Source organism: Squalius cephalus (assembly GCF_949319135.1).
Source record: "Squalius cephalus genome assembly, chromosome: 1".
NCBI classification, from domain to species: Eukaryota; Metazoa; Chordata; class Actinopteri; order Cypriniformes; family Leuciscidae; genus Squalius; species Squalius cephalus.
Genome location: NC_137122.1, coordinates 8811435 through 8828590, shown reverse-complemented (window position 1 = coordinate 8828590; position 17156 = coordinate 8811435).

The following is a 17156-nucleotide window of genomic DNA, read 5'->3' as shown; positions in this document are numbered from 1 at the left end:
GAGAGAAGCAGACAGGGGAGTAGTTCAGAAACAGAGTTTTATTGAACAGAGGCACTGAGTGAACAGCAGAGATGACTGGTGAGTGTATATTGAAGAATCTGAACTGGATGATAATCTTGATCTCTTGTTTGTAGATGAATGTGGATACAGCGGTCAGATGGCTGGAGACAGAAGACGGATGACGGAAGACAGGAAGTGGATGATTGGAGATAAAGCACTGACGAGGAATCTTCCAGGTAGGAAGCAACAGGTAAGTGTTAGGTAGGAGTCTGTGAGGTCACATAAGGAGGAGACCAGACAAGGAAGTGAAGGGCAAGTGTAGTGATGTGACATTTGAACCGAGGCGTCGGAGCTTGTGTTGAGAAAAAATGGGCGTGCCAGATGAAGCCGCGATTCCAGGCTTGTGTTGTTAACGTGGAAATCACGGGACTAATGACAAACGAGGCCTCGGTTTGTGTGGATACGTCATCGGTTCGGTCTGAGTGTCGCTTCCGGATAAAAGGGGTTCGAAACTCGCGCCTCCTTGTGGGTGTAGCAGGAGTAGTAGAAGCAGTTGTAGAGTCAGAGAGTCAGAGTTAGAGAGTTGTGTCATCGTCGTTATTGTGTCATATATGTGTTAGGGCTGTATATTATTACATTATATCAGCTTAGAATAGTTATAGTATATAGTTATTATTAATAGTTGTAATGAAGCCAGCAAGAAAGAGGAAATCCTGCCCTGTCTGGGAGCATTTTGAAATGGTTGCTCACAATAAGGTATGTGTATTATTATTATTATTATTATTATTTATTTATTTATTTATTTTTTACTGTCTTGATATTAAAATAATCCTCACTGTATGGCTGTATTATATTTCATGTCTATTAATTTATGTTTCAAGGTGAAATGCTTGCTGTGCCTAAAGGAGCTGACATACAGCAATAACACCTCCTCCATGCTCAGGCATTATCGAGCACTGCATGAGCAAGATCAAACTACTAACAATCCACACAGGAGTCAAAGTAATTGATGATAATAATAATAAAAACATTATTTAAATAATATTTTAGGCTCCTACAATACACCTGCATTTTATTTTATTATAGATTCCAAGAAAGAAATGGTGGATGAGGCCCTGATTAACATGGTCATCACGGACTCCCAACCCTTTTCCATTGTGGATGATGATGGGTTTAGGGAGCTCCTGCATGTGTTGGATCTCACTTATGTTATCCCAGCTCGAAAGGTATGTGATTAATAAAGCGGTTCATCATTATTTAACGAGTTAAAAGTAAGAGTAGCTGCATTTATTTTTATCCACAGGCTTTGAAGGTCATGGTTGATCATAATATAAGGAGGCTAAGGAGAAGGCCAGAGAGCAGCTGCAGAAAGTTGCAGCTATAAGCCTTTCCTCGGACATGTGGACATCCCTAAACATGGATGCCTACCTAGCAGTAACTTGTCCTTTTATAGATGACAATGACAAGCTCTGCACTATTTTACTAGGTGTAGAGCATTTCCCTAAGAGCCATTCTGCTGAGAACTACTGGACATATCAAGCTCATGGTGGAGTGAGGCATAAAGGATGAAGTGAAGTGCCTGGTAACTGATGCTGCAGCCAACATGATAGCATGTGTAAGATCATTGAATGTTAGGCATGCGATATGCACTAAACCTTATTGCGAGGAAATCTTTTGATGACATCAGTAGCTTCAACGACATCCGATCCAAATGTAGGAAACTTGTGACCTTTTTCCGAACCAGCACTACAGCAAAAGAGAGACTGGCCCAAGTACAGGAGCAGATGGGGAGACCAGTCCTGAAAATGATAACTGAAGTGGACACTCGCTGGAACAGCTCTTGTAACATGCTGGAACGTCTCTGTCAGCTGAGAGAGCCAGTGGGGGCAGCCCTGACTTCTCTAAAGACTGACGTCACCCCTCCTACAGCCCTGGAGTATGAGGCAGTCCAGGATGCTTTAGATGTTCTTGCCCCTTTCCGCCAGGATACAGTAGAGCTTTCGGGAGAGAAAAGGGTGTCTGCCTCCAAAGTGATACCTCTGATGAAGACGCTTAATCACGCTGTAACGACCAAGCTAGAAGGCCTCGATTCAAATTTAACATCAGCTGGGTGACAGCCTTGTGCGGAGGATCAGGGAACATGCAGTGCATTTAGAATCAATAAGGCTACGTCTACATTAATCCAGATATATTTGAAAACGGCGTTTTCGTTTTTAAACGCTCTCCGTCCAGACTAGCGTTTTCAGGCGTTTCAGTGTGGATGTGAAAATTTTTCATCTTTTTTTATCACAAAGACAATAAGGTTAAGACCACAAACAACGCTGAGTTCTCCTGTTTTCCCTGAAGTGCCTAGGTGCCCATCTACCTGGAGAATGTTTGATCCAATTTCGTTAACTACCTGCAAAGACATTGTTGAACATCTAAAACCTACCTCTTGTCCTAATGATACTATTCCGTCACACTTTTTTAAGCAAATTATTGATGTCATAGGGCCTGATCTCCTATTTTTTATCAATTTTTGTTTGAATACTGGTACGGTACCAGACTGCCTAAAACATGCCACAGTCACTCCCCTATTGAAAAAACCTAATCTCGATACATCTGATTTAAGTAACTTCAGACCTATCTCTAATCTTCCATTTATTTCGAAAATCCTGGAAAAGGTCGTTCTCAATCAATTACATTCCTACATGAGTACAAATTCATTATATGATACTTTCCAGTCAGGATTTAGGAAACTGCATAGCACTGAATCGGCTTTACTGAAAGTTACTAATGATATTATGCTGGCTACAGATACTGGGAGTGCTGTTGCCTTGGTCCTCTTAGATCTGAGCTCTGCCTTCGATATGGTTGATCATTCAACCCTTATTTTTCGACTGAAGAATTTAGGCATTCATGGCACCGTTTTAAATTGGTTTCAGTCTTTTTTAATTAATAGAACATTCTCTGTATGCATTGAAAATTGCACTTCCTCAGCAGCACATCTTTCCTGCGGTGTACCACAGGGATCCATTCTAGCTCCGATTTTATTCTCTCTTTATCTGTTACCATTGGGTTCTATTTTTTCTAAACACGGAGTGTCATTTCATTTATATGCCGACGACACCCAATTGTACTTTCCTTTTAAGCAAAACAACTCAAGCTCTCTAGAAGTCCTTCTTGCATGTTTTCAGGAAGTGAAGCTATGGCTTACACAAAATTTTTTAGCTCTTAATGAAAACAAAACGGAAGTAATATTGTTTGGACCAAATGATCGCTATGACTCCGGGACTTTAGATCTTGATGAGTTAAATCCTCATGTTACCTCATCAGCAAAAAATCTAGGTTTCCTGTTCGATTCAGGCCTTAAGTTTGATCAACAAATTAATTCTGTTGTTAAATCCTGTTTCTTTCACTTACGGCATCTTGCAAAAGTAAAATCTTTTCTCTCTCCTAAGAATTTCGAAATAGTCATTCATGCGTTTATCACCTCACGACTAGAATATTGTAATTCACTTTACTTTGGAGCTAATCAATCATCAATTGCGCGCCTTCAATTAGTACAAAATGCTGCCGCCAGGCTGTTGACTGGTAGTCGAAAGTTCGATCACATTACGCCTATCCTAACCTCTCTAAATTGGATACCAGTCAGAAAGAGAATAGAGTTCAAAATCTTAATTTTTGTTTTTAAATCATTACACGGCCTTGCACCGGGGTACCTATCGGACCTAATACACTACCACAACCCACCCAGGTCACTTAGGTCTAGTAACCTTGGATTGCTCTCTGTACGTCGATCGAGACTGAAACATCGAGGTGACCGAGCCTTTGAAATAGCAGGCCCCAAATTATGGAATAGCCTACCATTATCAATTAGATTAGAGACGTCAGTTGCCACTTTCAAATCTAAGCTTAAAAGACACTTTCTTAATGCTGATCCTTAATCTACTTTCCTAACCTGTAATTGTATTATATTCAATGTGTTATTTATTCTAGTATGCTTGTAATCATATTGACTGCTCTTGTAATTTTACTATATCCTTGTATTGATTATTTTGTCCTGTTCAGCACTTTGGTCAACCATGGGTTGTTTTTAAATGTGCTCTACAAATAAATAATGAATGAATGAATGAATGAGAACTCCAGTCAATTTTAACATTGAGCTCATTTGTTTGTACATTTGTACATTACGACAAAAATCGGTGTTGCCTACACCGTGTTATCCTCTTTTTAAAATTTGCACCCTGTTGACTTCAATGGGGCAAGTTTTAAACCTGCTTTTAGCCTCTTAACATCCTTGATGTGTCATTACAAGTGCACAGAAAATGTGAGTGATTCCTTCAGAGTGAACACGGGTGAATCTGACTGCAGTAGATGTGAAAGATATGTATAAAAATTATGTTATTTCAGCCAGCGCACATACCTGTATTTACATCCTGTTTTCAGTCGAAGGCCACAGTAATTGATTGTCGAGTTCACGCGCGTGATCATAGGTACTAAACCAATGCGCGTGAACTCGACAATCGATTACTGTTGACTTTGACCGAAAACAGGATGTAAATACAGGTATGTGCGCTGGCTGAAATAACATCATTTTTATTCATATCTTTCACATCTACTGCAGTCAGATTAACTCGCGTTCACTTTGAAGGAATCACTCACATGACCTGTGCACTTGTAATGACACATAAAGGATGTTAAGAGGCTAAAAGCAGGTTTAAAACTTGCCCCATTGAAGATAACAGGGTGCAAATTTTAAAAACAGGAAAACACGGTGTAGGCAACACCGATTTTTGTCGTTGTTCTCTGTATTGACAGCACTCCAAATGTACAAAAAAATTAGCTCAATGTTAAAATTGACCGGAGTTCTCCTTTAATATCATCAGATGGTTATGGTTATATAGTTATACTTAAAATAGTTACAAAATAAATGTATGAGATGATAACTTATACCATTAATTGTACCCAGCATATATGTAAAATGTTACCAGAGAGAGAGAGAGAGAGAGAGAGAGAGAGAGAGAGACGTTTAACCACTTTTTTGTATTATTCTATCATATTATACAATGATCATCAGATTCAAAAGATGTACAATTCTATAACAGTCGGAAAAAATGTGAAACACAGTATCCGATACATTACAAAATTTACAAACTGAAGATGTACTAAAGTTGCTCTTGAACAAAAATGTTTTTGTTGCTAATGCACAGTGCAGGATACGCCACTGTAAATCTCCTGATCGTTTTGGCAATGGACTTTTATAAAACAAACGCCATGAAGGTGATTGAACATCAGGGACAGATAAATAACTCCTCCATTTTGTTTCTGTCTTATTTTTAAGTTGTTCACAAAATCTTGACTTCACACAAGCTATATACAAAAGTCGCTTACTGCTTTCTGAAAATGACATATGTTGAAGTTCTTTTAAGGAAAGAAGTTGTCTCATATCACCATTATCCTGCCAATGGTGTTACAAATAATTCAGGAAAAAAACATTGATTTGAACCATTAACAAAATAATCTTCAAGAAACTTGTTAAATGATATAGGAAATGATGATTTTAACTTGCTTAAAACATTCTTCACTATCCTTTCTGACTTCCTGCCCATTTGTTTAGTTATTTCTTGTGCACAAAACCATGTACTATGTTCCGTGTCAACTAAATCTGCCACTTTTAAAACACCAGATGAAATAAAAGTGTTAATTTCAATACTTGGCAAGTTAGACGGATGACATAGCCATGAATTATGAAAGTGGTTCTTCAAGACCAAAATGATTCTCTCTTTCCATCTTAAATATACTCCATGCTCTTAATACAGACTGATAGAATCCATTTAAACCCAAACCTTTGATTGCATTGTTAGAAATAAGGAATAATTATCTATCAAGTCCCATTTTACTAACTGCTCGTAATACTGCTAACCCAAACATAATCCATGGTTGTGGATCAGTGTTATAAAGCAGTTTTTGAGCTGATTGTAATCTCATAGCTTTCCATTTAGCGGTTAGATCAATGAGACCCTGACCACCCTCAAACACAGGTAAATTCAGTATGCCTGGATGAACCCAATGATGTCCTCCCCAGAAAAAGTTTAACAAAATGTTTCTGGAGTAGCTGCAAAGGACCAGCTGGAGGGTCTAAAACAGTCAGTCGATGCCACAGCATTGAAGCAGCTAAGTTATCACAAAAACTCTTCCTCTACATGATAACTGTGGCTGAATCCAATTCCATCTCTTCAATCGTCCCAATATCTTTTCAACCACTCCATCCCAATTCCTTGTCATATACTGCTGAGTGCCAAAAAAGATTCCGGGGATCTTCAACCCCTCTGTGTTCCACATAACTTCTTCCCGCCATTGACCACAAAGTAATGCTTCCGTTTTATTCCAATTTACCTTCGCTGAAGATGCTTTTTGAAACCAGTCCAGACACTTGCTCAATTGAAAAATGTCTTCTTGAGATCTTATTATGACTGTAACGTCATCAGCATAGGCAATAAGACTTACTACAGTAGTTTCTGATATTTTGGGATTGAGGACTGAAATACCTTGTAGCTTTTCTCTAAGAACTGTCAATAAAGGGTCAATGGATATTGAATATAAGAGTCTTGAGAGGCTGCATCCTTGTCTTACGCCTCTGCGCACAGGAAAAGTTCTTGCTAGTGTTAACGTCTTGGAATACAATAAGACTGGTCTTTATAAATTATTGAAGCCATAACATTTTTTTCAAGCGATTTGTTAATGCCTTTGAAAGTATTTTATAATCTATCCCTAAAAACGAGATAGTGCGCCAGTTCTTTAAAAGTCCTAAATCTCATTTCTTTGGCAATAACGTAATTATTGCTCTTCTGCAACTGAGAGGAAGAATTCTTGATTTTTCACATTCAAGAAACACAGAGTGCAGATCTGGTCCAATCAATGACCACAAAGCCTTGTAAAACTCGGACGTCAGTCCATCCAATCCTGGAGATCGTCCCACAGACTGCTGTTTAGCAGCCTCGCTCAACTCTTCAAGTGAAAGTGGCTTTTCTAATTGCATCTTCTCATCTTCATTCAATTTTGGAGTTCCAGTAAGAAAATAATCTGTTGCTTCAGAATCACAAGGTTCAGCACTATACAGTTCTTCATAAAAGGACAAAACTTGTGAAGTAATTTCTCTCTTATCTGTTGTCTCTCTTCCATCAGATAATTTAAGATGACTAATTAATTTCTTTTCTCTAACCTTTTTCTCCAAAGCAAAAAAGAATGATGTTGAAGAGTCCATGTTGTTAAGCTAAGTAAATATTTGTTGTACTATTGTTCCATAATCTCTTTCTTCATGCAAATTTTTCAGGAGAAAATTATATTGTTCAAGCAAATCCACACTTGATCCACCGCTTTCACTTATGGAGCTATTCAATCTCATAATTTCTTGTTCCAACTGTTCGATTTTCTTCTGAATTTCTTTTGTATTATTTTTTACATGCTGTTGGCAAAAAGACTGAATATGGATTTTCCCAATGTCCCACCAGTGACTTAGGGATTTAAACTCTGTCTTTCTCTCTCTCCAAGCTCTCCAAAAGAAATCAAATAGATGTACAAACGTGCGATCGTGCAACAGAGAGTTATTAAAATGGCAATAAGATTTGAAGGTATTACTCGATGTTGTAACTATAACAGAGACATAGAAATGGTCAGAAATTCGAGTAGGAACTATTTTACTATCAAAAATGTTTCCTCTTCGCCATTTCTGAACATATATTCGATCTAATCTAGCACCCGATATTGTATTGGAATTCACTTTCAACCATGTGTACTGCCTACTTTTGGGGAAAGATTCTCTCCACACATCTACAAGGGAATAAAAAGTTACTACTTTCTTAAGAGCTTCAGCGGAATTAGGATGCGGTTCGTCATGATTCCTATCAACTATATGATCAAGAGTACAATTAAAATCTCCAGCCACAATAATCAAGTTATCACGAGGAATATTAATCATTGCGTCCTGTAATTTCTTAAAGAATATAACTCGTTCGTACCCAACATTAGGAGCATATACATTAATAAAGGAAAAAGACAGACCTTGCAAAATAATATCAACCCGCTGCATTCTTCCAGGAATAATTTCTATCATATTGGAAGCGTTACCCTGAACACTTTCTGATATGAGAACAGCTACTCCAGCACTTACACTGGAACCATGGCTAAGAAAAGCCTGTCCTTTCCATTTACTTAGCCATTCTGCCTGGTTAAATACATCTGTGTGTGTTTCTTGCAAGAATATCACACTTGACTTTTTGAAAGCCAAAAATTTGAAAAGTGCACTTCTATTTTCTTTATAACGACATCCATTTACATTTAAAGATCCGGTATTTAAGGATGTCATAATATCTTAATGCAGCAGGTGATATCTCACAACACTATCTTTTTCCAATCTCTTAACGGCTACTTTCTTTTCGTATCTTGATGAATCGTCTTCTTTACTTATTTTATTATTTAAGTTTAAGTTTATTACTTATTTGTAATTATTTTTTTAAGACAATACCGTTTTTGTCTACTAAACTCCTCAACTGTTGCATTTATCATCACATCTCTTCAAGACGCTAAAAATCTTCTTAAATCTGGAAAAAACAAATCAAATTGTGGATTCCGTACATCTTTAGTTTCATCAAGGAAAGCACTAATCTCTCTTGTAGAATAGACTTTTGTTTCACAGCCACTCAATTCTGATGTGCCTGTTTGAGAATCAATGTCTCCCATTTCTAAAAAACTCCCTACACTCTCACATTCATCTGAATCACTATCAGACCTGGCAACACTAGAGCCGGCTGTAAACGACTGACTACAATTTTCATTTACTTCTTCATCTGATTTATCATCATTTTTCTACATTCATCAATAGATCTTCATCTCTGTTTTTAGACTGAGAAGGAACTTTTTGTGCTTCTATACTTTAATTTTTTCCCCCTACAGCATTAGCACTTGTAGCGCCATCTACTGTGTCATCTCCAGTGTTTACATTGTTTCTCTCTACATTTCTCTCAACAGCTTCATCTATCACTCCGTGAACGGCCACGTTATTTTCTTTAACGCCCGCATTATTTTCCTGAACGTCCGCGTTATTTTCTTTAACGGCCGCATTATTCTCCTGAACATTTTTTCTGGGAGTTGTTTGTGAACATGCCAAAATGTTAACGCTCTGTTGTTTGGGACATGTCTGTTTCTGGTGTCCATGTTCACCACAGAAAAAAACATTGCATATTATCTGAAGTGATAAAGACTGTATAATATTTACCCTCTACTGCTATTTTTAGCACCAGATTAAGCAGCTCATTTTGTGAATTGGGTATCATACCGTAAAACTTCAAATAATAGCCGAGTCCCAAATAGACGCCTGTCTCTTTTAAACGCCTGGTGTGACGACAGGTTTGGGTAAATAAAGGCCGGTCTCAAATAGAGGCCTGGTCTGTTTTTTAGTATCGGGTTGTATTTGATCTTCTAATACCCGTCAGATCGTCTGGTCTATGTTTTGATTAGATTTCACGTGACAGACGCAACCGTTCATGAACGACTCATCAATATTCGCGCGTGCGTGTGTGTGTGTGTGTGAGGGACTCAGAGGGAGAAAGAGGAGATACTATATTTCATTAACTTCGGGATGTTATCCTTAGGTATGTGGCCTGACAGTAGCTTCTGATGGAAGCGAGGATCACCTTATCCATTGTTTTAAAGAGGGAGAGCCGTGTGCATCGGGGCGGGAGCTGTTAGTGCAAGCAAGGCAGGCAGAGTTAGCGGAGGCTGGAGAGGGAGAAGTGGAGGAGAGCGACGTGGAGGAGGAATTCGCCAATGAACTTGTAATTGAGGATCGCGGGGATGATGATAGTGATGAATAGAGTAATTTTCTATCACATGATTGCAGTTGTTTACAGGGTAGCCTTCATTCTTTCTTGTTGATGTGTTTCGGGCAACAAGTTCATATGCTCGATGGATTTTAGCGGTAACTTGTGTTCTGCCCATTGCTGTCACATCGTTTCGTTTTTTATGTATTTTTTTATGCTGCCAATAGCCAAAGACATTTCTTACATTAATTGATTTGTTAAACACATTCGAATTAATTATAAATAAAACATAATATAATGTGGTAACCTCATACTGTCATGCTTGAACATCTCAACACTAAATTAAAGGCCTGTCTCTTATAGACGCCTGTCTCAAATACAAGCCAGTACAGTTTGGCGATTTGGGTAAATAGAAGCCCGGGCTATTATTTAAAGTTTTACGGTATACGTAAAACGTCGGAAAGACATGACATGCTTAAAGTTTGGATTTTTAAGACCCAACGGAATCATCTTAAAGGTATAGTGGAGGATTTTCTTTTTCCGGGTGGATCATCAAGACTATTGGTCCTCCTAATTGTCAATCATTCTGGTGATATGTTTCCGTAAGGCCGTCGTACATGCTCGTCCCTAGGTAGTTTTTAGGTGCTCGTCCCTAGGTGTATATGTGTGGTGAGCTACAGTTTCAGACATTCCTTGAAGCTCGCCGGTCTCACCGGGTTTTTTCAAAATGTCTGAGGGTCGCAATAGAAAAAGTGTCTACGAATTATGTGCCAAGAAGAGAAAGGCCTCTGAAGAAAGAGTGTTTCTGGGAGAATATTTCACACGCTGGCATGCGCTAAAAGCACAGGTTGGGCTTCGCAAAGTTTCTACTCGACAGGTAAAGTTTGGCATGCTATTTGGAGAAATCCATTTAAAATCACTGCTAGTAAAAGTTAATGTAAGCTATGATTAGCGATGCTAGCCTTGCACAAGTCACGCACAGACATGGTAAACATCTCAATTTGTCTAAAGTAGCCTTATGACCAAATGGTAAAAGGTATCACGCTGAAATGTTCTAAAAACTTGTGTGTTCATTTTTGATAATTCCAATGTGTTCACCATAGTATTTATTACACAAATGCAACAAGCTACTTCTCCATTGCAGATCATGTCTTGAGTCCTCACTCAATCGATCAGTATAAGTAAATAAAACACGGAAGGGCATTTGACATTTTGTCTTGCATGAATGTTTTTGAGTTAGTTTATAATTTGCAACATAGTGGAAAAAGTGCAAATCTTCTTTTGAAAAGTAGGCTTGTATGAGCCATGCTGACAGCAACTTGTAAACAGAGCATGCACGAGGAGAACTAGGCTCGTGCATGCTCTCTCGTGCACACGTTTAATAGGCGTTCCCTCTTGGGAGCAGGTAGAGTGTTGCACATGTGCATTTTTTCAAAAAGTGGAGAGGGCGGTTCTTTTCTAAAATTCGGGAAAATCCTCCACTATACCTTTAATCGGAGCAGTTAGTTTTCCATACCGTTCAAGAATTTCTTTCAAAGTTCTTTCTTTTATGAACGGTGGTACGTTTGAAAGTACAACTTTCTTAGAAGGATTTGACAAAGGCAGTACCAGTAAAAAAGTATCATTCACAACAAGTCCTTTCTCTAACAGTTCATCGACCATTGAAACTTCATTAAGAAATATAACGAGTGCTCTGTTCATCCTTGAGGCAGATTTAATATTTAAACCAACGACCTGTTCGCTGATCGATATCAGTACGTCCTCAATTGACATGGAGTCATCCGGCGTACACTTGCAACCATGGTCGAGGGTCAAACGTGAAAAATCACTGCCTAGCTCCATACCTGCGTGCAAATTTGCACTGACCGTAGTCAGCGCTCTGAAGTTAATCTGACAATTTTACTTAAAAAACTGTTTATAATTAAGGAGAAATGGGAAAAAAAACAGGTAACGCCGAAAAATCAAACGTGCTCTGATGCAAACACTCTCGCCGCTACCCACAATCCTCAGAGAGAGAGAGAGAGAGAGCGAGAGAGAGAGAGAGAGGAGAGAGAGAGAGACCCAAGAAAGGGACCCAGAGAAAAAAGGAGACAGAGCAACAGTTACAATCTTCTTTTATACTTTCCTGACCATGTGACTAAAACCCAAATGTGAGATGTTTAAACTGACCAATCAGATAATTACAACTTCCCCCACGGTACTACATGTGTGACAATTCATCGACCCCTGAAGTACACACATCTTGGCCTACAGTGATCACTATCAGCCCCTCTGTGCCTTTAGGAACTACAAATGGTCATTGTGGTAGAAAGAGGGGGTGGAAAACAGTAAAGCAAACGTCTTTGTTCATTTAAAATATCTTGGATTATTTTCAGTCCTACAATGTCTTTAGAGAAAATACAGATTTCCTTACCTGTGAGAAGTGAAGAGAGAATGATCAGTCGCAGCAGACACAGATCACACTTATCAGCCATTTTGTGTTTCTGTCAGTCTTCCTCTTCATTATATATAGTTACAGCTCTTCCTTTAAACATCATCAGCTCCTCCTCTGGTTGTGTAACTTCCTCTCATCTGATCAAATGAGTGATTAAATTCTGCTAGAGTTGCTGTGACACGATGTCACAGTGAAGTGTTGCTTTAAGTGTGTGTGAAATGTGTGAGAAGTGCATATACTGTGAACACACTGTCTCAACACACATCTGCTCTGAACAGTTTATTGGCTACTTTTTCACACGAGAGAATTACTGTTAGTCTCACTTCTTTCTTTTGGCAGTTTCTCACATGACGTTAAAATCTAGAAATACGATTATTGCATTATTAGTGAAAAAATTGTTTGTTACTGAAAAGGTTTCCACTATCCATGACTAACTTGTAGAAAATTAAGTTTTTAAGGTATTTTGAAATGATTAACATCAGCTATCTATCTATCTATCTATCTATCTATCTATCAACTATCTATTTATCACAAGGTAAAAGTGACATGGCCCCTTTAAGAGCGTTTCTCTGTGGGCGGAGTTGTGAACGCGATTAGATTTCCGTGCGCTGTTTAAGACCGGAAGAGCAGTTTTTTGCGTGGGCTACTGGCTTTGTTTTCTGTTTGAGACTTCAAAGAAGGTAATCGTTGTTGCTACTTTTACTCCACATTCTGTATTTATTGTTGCCCCTAAGTAGTGATGGTGAAATGAAGCTTTGTGAAGCACTGGGGCTTTCCCCCTTGAATGTATAGTAAAATGGTTCATTATGTTGCGACCTAGAAGTATTATTTATAAGTATTATCTTATAATTTCATAATTTCCTAGAATAGGGATATGTTTAGAATTATGTAAGGGGAATCACTATAATTTCATTGTAATTGAATTTGATAAAATGATTTATGTTACTGAGAGGTGAAAGTTCAGCTACGATGATGTCATAGGCCAGCGCGAGAGAAAAAAAAAACGTAGGCAGGCTGAGAAAAAGTGAACGTAGGTTGTGTTGCTTCGTGTAAAAAAGATCATTTCTACAGAACTGGCTAAATAAAGTTGCAAAAGAGAAGACGGAGTCTGTTTTAAGTGTGCAACAATTACTTGAAGCTTTTCAACACGTTGCACACTAACGACATCTTGTGGTCAAAAGGTGGAAAAGCTGCCTTTCTGTCCCAGAAGACACTTTTTATTATTTTATTATTTTTATTGTTTCATTTAATAAATCTCTTTGTGCTCTGTAAACCACAAAGCAATACAATTAATCCTCATAATTCATGTGTTAGTGTTGATGTAGTTCTTACACAATGTATGAACAAACAACTATGAATGAATTCATGAAAAAATAATAATAAATGGGACTAATTAACTTGTACAGAAACAGTTCTTATGAATCTGCTTTGATCTACAAATGCAGCCTTATTCACATAAACATTACCCTCAGTCCTAATCCTACGAGTTCATAGGCAAGGCTCATGTAGGCATATATAATCAACATAAAATAAAATTATTGGTGAAGTGCTTGTGAACTGGGGAGCTGGAATTTTATTTTGTGGGTATTTAATAAATTAAAGATTTTTATTAAGGAACAGGACTTGTTCAACAGTGTGAGGGCTAAGTCTATTTCTTTTTTTATTTTCTACTACCGAAGGGCACGACACTCGAGACCTGATCAAGGGGTTCGAGTTATCTTTGAATCTGAACACGAAGCAGTCACGTGACTGTGTGTGGAAACGAAGCTTCGGACGTCACAGATCACTTGGTTATGGCAAAACGAATCAAGCTCTGATACACTGCTTCAGTGTGAGATCCAGAAATTCTGTTTTGTTTTTTTGATACAAGCTTCGAAGCCTCGGTGCCGAACGTTACATCACTACCCCTAAGTGAAGTTCGATAGTACTATCTTTTAAGGGATCCCTGTTTGTTTCAATTTCAGCTCAGGTGGAGAGTACACCTTCTCACAGAGTCAACTGCACCTTTTCAGGACATTCTGATGTTGTATTCCAAAACAAGAGCCCTCCAAAACTCATAAATACCCTGTCACAGACAGCATTACCAGCTTCACTCTGTCACGGTGTAGAGAGAAGCAGACAGGAGTAGTTCAGAAACAGAGTTTTATTGAACAGAGGCACTGAGTGAACAGCAGAGAGGACTGGTGAGTGTATATTGAAGAATCTGAACTGGATAAGGAACTATCATATGTAGATGAATGTGGATACAGTGGTCAGATGACGGAAGACAGGAAGTGGATGATTGGAGATAAAGCACTGACGAGGAATCTTCCAGGTAGGCAGCAACAGGTAAGTGTTAGGTAGGAGTGTGTTAAGTCACATAAGGAGGAGACCAGACAAGGAAGTGAAGGGGAAGTGTGGTGGTGTGACATTTGAACCGAGGCGTCGGAGCTTGTGTTGAGAAAAAATGGGCTTGCCAGATGAAGCCGCGATTCCAGGCTTGTGTTGTTTACGTGGAAATCACGGGACTAATGACAAACGAGGCCTCGGTTTGTGTGGATACGTCATCGGTTCGGTCTGAGTGTCGCTTCCGGATAAAAGGGGTTTGAAACTCTTGCCTCCTTGTGGTGTAGCAGGAGTAGTAGAAGCAGTTGTAGAGTCAGAGTTAGAGAGTTGTGTCATCGTCGTTATTGTGTTAGGGCTGTATATTATTACATTATATCAGGTTAGATTAGTTATAGTATATTGTTATTATTCATTATAGTAGCTATTTTATAGTATTATATTAATTAGATAAGATTATTTGGATTGCTTTGGATTTTTGGATCTGGACTGGACTGCTTTTTGACTTGGATTGCCCTTTTGGATTTGTTTGCTTTTTGTGACCTTTTTCCTTGTAATGGAGCCAGCAAGAAAGAGGTGATCCTGCCCTGTCTGGGAGTATTTTGAAATGGTGGCTCACAATAAGGTATGTGTATTATTATTTTATTTTTTCTGTCTTGATATTAAAATAATCCTCACTATATGGCTGTATTATATTTCATGTCTATTAATTTATGTTTCAAGGTGAAATGCTTGCTGTGCCTAAAGGAGCTGACATACAGCAATAACACCTCCTCCATGCTCAGGCATTATCGAGCACAGCATGAGCAAGATCAAACTACTAACAATCCACACAGGAGTCAAAGTAATTGATAATAATAATAAAAACATCATTTAAATAATTTTTTAGGCTCCTACAATACATCTGTATTTTATTTTATTATAGATTCCAAAAAAGAAATGGTGAATGAGGCCCTGGTTAACATGGTCATCACGGGCCCCCAACCCTTTTCCATTGTGGATGATGATGGGTTTAGGGAGCTCCTGTATGTGTTGGATCCCACTTATGTTATCCCGACTCGAAATGACATCAGTAGCTTCAACGACATCCGATCCAAATGTAGGAAACTTGTGACCTATTTCCGAACCAGCACTACAGCAAAAGAGAGACTAACCCAAGTACAGGAGCAGATGGGGAGACCAGTCCTGAAAATGATGACTGAAGTGGACACTCGCTGGAACAGCTCTTGTAACAAGCTGGAGCGTCTCTGTCAGCTGAGAGAGCCAGTGGGGGCAGCCCTGACCTCTCTAAAGACTGACGTCACCCCTCCTACAGCCCTGGAGTATGAGGCAGTCCAGGATGCTCTAGATGTTCTTGCCCCTTTCCGCCAGGATACAGTAGAGCCTTCGGGAGAGAAAACGGTGTCTGCCTTAGGGTTGCCACCCGTCGCTTAAAATAAGAAGCTAGAAGGCCTCAATTCAAAGTTAACATCATCTGGGTGACAGCCTTGTACGGAGGGTCAGGGAACCTGCAGCACATTTAGAATCAATAAGGCTACGTCTACATTAATCCAGATATATTTGAAAACGGTCTCTCCGTCCAGACTAGCGTTTTCAGGCGTTTTCAGACGTTTCAGTGTGGATGAGAAACTTTTGAAAAACGCCTGAAAACGCTAAATTCACCTTTACTGCGCATGCGTAAAACCCCACAAAAGATCATTGATATGATTCAGATGGAAAAATAAATAATGAAGTTATCACGCAACAGAATAATGAACACATAAACATGAATATCTATTGGTACAATATGCGTCACATGACTACATTTACGTCATCGTTTTTAAATACCACCGGTTTCACAGTCCACACTACAACGTAAAAATGGCGTTTTCAAATGTATCCACTTTGGAGTGCGTTTTCAAAAAGCTTCGTTTTCATTAATAAAACGCCGTCTCAGTGTGGACGGAAGGCCAAAACGGAGAGAAAAATATATGTTTTAAAATGAAAACGTATTAGTGTGGACATGGCCTAAGTGTGATGACCATACCCACGTTATTGGATCCCAGATTCAAAACACTGGGATTGTTAAGTCAAGGGAAACTGCAAGAAGCGGTATCAAGATTAAAATCTGAATGCGCTTCTGTAATCAGAAGTTGTGGTCTCCATTCTGCTTCCACCAACACACCCCCAGCTCAGCTGCCGGCCTCTTCAGAAGCAGCTCAATCTTCACACCACAGCAATGAGTATATACCTTTGTTGTGTGAGTAGTATTAACATATACCATGTGTCACTTTTGCTTGATTTATGACCACCTTGATTTATACCACTAGTATAGGATCCACTAGAATATTGAGCTCAACATAAGCATCAGTATCCTCATTTATATCAGCTGGCACTGGCGTTTTTATGTTCCCCTGCATCATCTGTTCCATGAGATAGGATCTTTTCCAAGGCTGGAGAGGTTTTGTCCAAGAAGAGGAATCGTCTAAACCCCAACACACGTGAAATAATTCTGTTCCTCAATAAAAATCATTTGTAATCCTTCCTTCACCCACCCCAACCTGCAGTGTTGCAGTTTCCTATATATCCCCAGTCCCATTTTATACCCAGGCAATGGACAA